At 45.4% G+C, this 5,896-nt stretch overlaps 1 non-coding gene across 1 annotated transcript; it reads right to left on the bottom strand.

The window, feature by feature from the left end:
• Positions 1–724: 724 nt before the first annotated feature.
• On the bottom strand, positions 725–799 carry Trnas-cga. Its single transcript has one exon. It is a non-coding gene; the product is annotated as a tRNA-Ser (tRNA).
• Between the last annotated feature and the right edge of the window lie 5,097 nt (positions 800–5,896).

The following is a 5,896-nucleotide window of genomic DNA, read 5'->3' on the forward strand; positions in this document are numbered from 1 at the left end:
GAAATAGTCTCAATGGGACAGCAGCAGGCCATTACAAACAGTACTGTACGTTCCCAGAATGAGATTTTCACTCTGCAGCGGAGTGTGCGCTGATATGAAACTTCCTGGCAGATTAAAACTGTGTGCCCGACCGAGACTCGAACTCGGGACCTTTGCCTTTCGCGGGCAAGTGCTCTACCAACTGAGCTACCGAAGCACGACTCACGCCCGGTACTCACAGCTTTACTTCTGCCAGTACCTCGTCTCCTACCTTCCAAACTTTACAGAAGCTCTTCTGCGAACCTTGCAGAACTAGCACTCCTGAAAGAAAGGATATTGCGGAGACATGGCTTAGCCACAGCCTGGGGGATGTTTCCAGAATGAGATTTTCACTCTGCAGCGGAGTGTGCGCTGATATGAAACTTCCTGGCAGATTAAAACTGTGTGCCCGACCGAGACTCGAACTCGGGACCTTTGCCTTTCGCGGGCAAGTGCTCTACCAACTGAGCTACCGAAGCACGACTCACGCCCGGTACTCACAGCTTTACTTCTGCCAGTACCTCGTCTCCTACCTTCCAAACTTTACAGAAGCTCTTCTGCGAACCTTGCAGAACTAGCACTCCTGAAAGAAAGGATATTGCGGAGACATGGCTTAGCCACAGCCTGGGGGATGTTTCCAGAATGAGGTTTTCACTCTGCAGCGGAGTGTGCGCTGATATGAAACTTCCTGGCAGATTAAAACTGTGTGCCCGACCGAGACTCGAACTCGGGACCTTTGCCTTTCGCGGGCAAGTGCTCTACCAACTGAGCTACCGGAGCACGACTCACGCCCGGTACTCACAGCTTTACTTCTGCCAGTACCTCGTCTCCTACCTTCCAAACTTTACAGAAGCTCTTCTGCGAACCTTGCAGAACTAGCACTCCTGAAAGAAAGGATATTGCGGAGACATGGCTTAGCCACAGCCTGGGGGATGTTTCCAGAATGAGATTTTCACTCTGCAGCGGAGTGTGCGCTGATATGAAACTTCCTGGCAGATTAAAACTGTGTGCCCGACCGAGACTCGAACTCGGGACCTTTGCCTTTCGCGGGCAAGTGCTCTACCAACTGAGCTACCGAAGCACGACTCACGCCCGGTACTCACAGCTTTACTTCTGCCAGTACCTCGTCTCCTACCTTCCAAACTTTACAGAAGCTCTTCTGCGAACCTTGCAGAACTAGCACTCCTGAAAGAAAGGATATTGCGGAGACATGGCTTAGCCACAGCCTGGGGGATGTTTCCAGAATGAGATTTTCACTCTGCAGCGGAGTGTGCGCTGATATGAAACTTCCTGGCAGATTAAAACTGTGTGCCCGACCGAGACTCGAACTCGGGACCTTTGCCTTTCGCGGGCAAGTGCTCTACCAACTGAGCTACCGAAGCACGACTCACGCCCGGTACTCACAGCTTTACTTCTGCCAGTACCTCGTCTCCTACCTTCCAAACTTTACAGAAGCTCTTCTGCGAACCTTGCAGAACTAGCACTCCTGAAAGAAAGGATATTGCGGAGACATGGCTTAGCCACAGCCTGGGGGATGTTTCCAGAATGAGATTTTCACTCTGCAGCGGAGTGTGCGCTGATATGAAACTTCCTGGCAGATTAAAACTGTGTGCCCGACCGAGACTCGAACTCAGGATCTTTGCCTTTCGCGGGCAAGTGCTCTACCAACTGAGCTACCGAAGCACGACTCACGCCCGGTACTCACAGCTTTACTTCTGCCAGTACCTCGTCTCCTACCTTCCAAACTTTACAGAAGCTCTTCTGCGAACCTTGCAGAACTAGCACTCCTGAAAGAAAGGATATTGCGGAGACATGGCTTAGCCACAGCCTGGGGGATGTTTCCAGAATGAGATTTTCACTCTGCAGCGGAGTGTGCGCTGATATGAAACTTCCTGGCAGATTAAAACTGTGTGCCCGACCGAGACTCGAACTCGGGACCTTTGCCTTTCGCGGGCAAGTGCTGTACCAACTGAGCTACCGAAGCACGACTCACGCCCGGTACTCACAGCTTTACTTCTGCCAGTACCTCGTCTCCTACCTTCCAAACTTTACAGAAGCTCTTCTGCGAACCTTGCAGAACTAGCACTCCTGAAAGAAAGGATATTGCGGAGACATGGCTTAGCCACAGCCTGGGGGATGTTTCCAGAATGAGATTTTCACTCTGCAGCGGAGTGTGCGCTGATATGAAACTTCCTGGCAGATTAAAACTGTGTGCCCGACCGAGACTCGAACTCGGGACCTTTGCCTTTCGCGGGCAAGTGCTCTACCAACTTTTTTTTTTTTTTTTTTTATTTTTTTTTTTTTTTCACAAGGGAACCTCTTTTTTTTTTTTTTTTTTTTTTTTTTTTTTTTTTTTTTTTTTTTTCTATCTAAAATCATTGACGGAAGTGGGAATCGAACCCAGACCATTTTTTTTTTTTTTTTTTTTTTTTCCTGGACCTCTTCCACTTCAGGCGTTGGCCCCTATCATCCATATCACCCCCAAACTCCTATCTAACCTAAAAAAAAAAAAAAAAAAAAAAAAAAAAAAAAAAAAAAAAAAAAAAAAAATAAATACATAAATAAATTCTGTTGCCACCGCCACTTTCACCCTAACTTAACCTACTTTTTTATTTATTTTTCCATTATGTTTTTAAAATAATATATAAAGGAACTGAATACATCTTCTTGCCGTGACAATCTGTCCAATACCCGTGAAACAGAAGAACACGAAATCAATCAAGCACTTCTGGTGTGTTTTATGTTACGGCTTCTGGCAAGATTAGTTTTCCTGAGGCACTTTCACCTGCTGTACTATAAAAATAAATAAATAAATGCCAACTTAATTATAATGAAGCACAAGTAGTATCAACTCGCTGTAGTGTTGTGCACCAAACAAAAAAAAAAAAATAAATAAATAAATAAAAAATTACCGCTTCATTATGGCAAAGTGTGAAGTAAGAAATTTTGAAACAAAGCTTTGTATTTCCGACTCGTTTTAAGGTTGTGGTGCTCTTCCATTATATACTGTATGTACTCGTCTATACTCGCATGTGTATTCGTAACTGCAAAATATGCAAACTGGCCGATAATCCAAACATAGCTATTGTGCTTTGTTGCAGGAAAGAAATGCCAGTCTGGTTGAAGTACATCTTTAAGTGTTATAGCAGAGTCTGTGGTTCTAGTAATTATTACGAGTTTTTTTCTAGTCCAGTTCCATATGTGGTATTGGTCGCGGCAGATGAGAATGTGTGCCAAGGTATCTACAGTATGGCAATGATCGCAGTACGGACTCTGCTTCATTTTGATATTGTGCAACTTTTCACCTGTGGGGACCTTCTCGTTCACAATGTCATACCACGTGGACACTACTTTGGAGTGGAGGATGGGATTGTTAATGTTTTTCCAGACGTTACTCCAGTTGACCGCTGGATATTTCGCTTCAATTGGGTTTTGCCTATGGTGTCTCGTGAGGTGGTAATAGGTCCTTCTGGTGTTAAGCAGCTGTGAAGTGTCTTGAATATAGCTCATTTCCAGGTAATAAGTCCGGACGTGATCGAGTTGAGCGCTGATGCGACCAACATCGACTGGGGCCTTTTTGCTCGTTGGGGCTAATCTGTTGAATAACGTTTTCGTAATTGTCGGGTGGGGTGACTGCAGTATTTTGCGGATTCGGTCCAAATATACGGCAGTGCATTGGTTCTTGATGTCTTTGACGCCCAAACCACCAGCGGCGCGGGTTAACACTATGGTTGGCATAGCGACTTTGAAGATGTTTCCGCTCCATATGAACCAATACGCTGCAGCTAAAAGCTTTTGCGCTGTATCCTTGGGTACTGGTAACACTGCTGCGATGTGATATATTTTGCTTAGCGCATAGCTGTTAATCAATAGAGCTCTCTGTATCCGATTGAGCGTTCTAGTTTTGTGTTCACGGAGAGTAGCCCTGAATATATGCAGTTTATGGTCCCAGTTGGCTACTGTCATCTCTCTTGGGTTGGCCATTAGAATCATACCTAAGTGGTTCGTCTTCTCTGTTCTTTGTAGCCATGTTCTTGGAATGGTCTCCATATGGGGTCCGACAGGTAAAATTTTCGATTTTTGTTCATTGAGTTTGGCTCCGGAAGAAGTGGCGTAAGCGTGGATTATTTGTTGAACGACTTCCATTTCTGAGTGCGTGTTAACTACTACACTGACGTCATCAGCATAAGCGTGACACACGGTTTTTGTACCCAACACCTGTAGACCTTGTAACCTGTGATGCAGGTTTAACAGTAACGGTTCTACGGCGATTGCGTATAGTGCCATAGAAAGGGGGCAGCCTTGTCTCACTGATTGCTTGATCGGGACTGGTGAACTTAGCTGACCATTAATTTTGATTCGAGAGGAAGTGCCGACTATACATTTGCGTATGATCTGAATAAAATGAGCACTGAATCCCATCCGTTGCATTACAGTTAGTAGAAAGTGGTGGTTGATGCGGTCAAAAGCCTTATCGAAGTCTAAAAACATGAGACTAACATTGCATTTGCATAGCCACGACAAATGTATTATGTCTCTATATTCACATAGTGCATTCGACATTGATCTCCCTGGGACAGCACTCATTTGATAAAGGCCAAGTACTTTCGGCAGTACCGTCTTCAGTCTACAGTTTATGAGTCGGGTGAAGATTTTATAGTCGGAATTGAGGAGTGTTAGTGGTCGAAAATCCTTCAGCGTAGCGCTACGTGGTTTTTTGGGGATCAGTACAATCATTCCTTCGGTAAACTGAGATGGCATCTGCACGTCTCCCAATAATTCATTGCATATTTTGGTGAATTCCGGTCCTATGATGTGCCAAAAACAAGCATAAAATTCTATGGGTAGGCCATCTAAACCAGCAGATTTCTTTGTAGGCGAGTCTTTGATTATGGCACATACTTCTTCCTCAGTTATGTGGGCTACAAGGTCGGCGTTGTCAGTCGGATGGATCGTGGATTGAATTTTGGATAAAAGCGGCTCACTTGCCGTCGCGTCAGTCGCCGATGCGGAGTAAAAATCTGTATAATGTTGCACCACGTAGTTTTTAACCGTGACTTGTTGATCGTATTCGTTCCCCTGTTCATCACTGAGAGTGTGGATTAACTTTTGTTTACCTCTCTTGGCTTCCCGTATCACGTGATATACGGACGTATTCTCCTGCGTCAGTTCAATCGGAGGACGCGATCGAACTTTTTTCCCCTCTAGTGATTGTCGTAACAACGCCGTTATTCTTGCTTTGGTGCGTTTTATTCTAGAGCTGTTTGCTACTAATCCCATGGGGTCATCATATAGTTCGCGGAGGCAAAGAAAGTGATACTCCAAGGTGCGTTTTCGCCAGTACGCTTTCATGCGACCATATCGTGCGATGCATTTTTTTATCTGCGGTTTCGCAGACTGTAGCCACCACATGATGCGTGTAGGATATCTGGATTGCATCAGAAGACAACGCTGCCATGTAGCATGGACCTCCTGTTTCAGTACTGCGTCCTCCAAAAGTGACACGTTTAGCTGCCATACGCCCCTTCCCAGGAATGTTTTTTGTTTAGTATGCTTCGCGGTTATATGAAATGCGCAGTGATCCGAGAAGTTAAGAGGCCAAATTTCACAGTCAGTTACATTATGGATAAAACCTTTCGTTACATACAGCCTGTCTAGTCTGCTTGCCGAAGTACTGGATACGTACGTGTATCCTCGGGTGTGCGGGCGAAGGTGGCACCAAGCATCTATCATATCGAGCCCGTTAATTACCAGCAACAGCTCCTCACAAAAGTTGAAGTTCGGGATTTGATCTTCTGGACGCAATACGCAGTTAAAATCTCCACCCAAAATTATGTGCAGTCGAGGATCCGTTATTAATGGGACAATTTCGTCCCGG

This window comes from Schistocerca americana, chromosome 2 (assembly GCF_021461395.2).
Source record: "Schistocerca americana isolate TAMUIC-IGC-003095 chromosome 2, iqSchAmer2.1, whole genome shotgun sequence".
Lineage (NCBI taxonomy): Eukaryota > Metazoa > Arthropoda > Insecta > Orthoptera > Acrididae > Schistocerca > Schistocerca americana.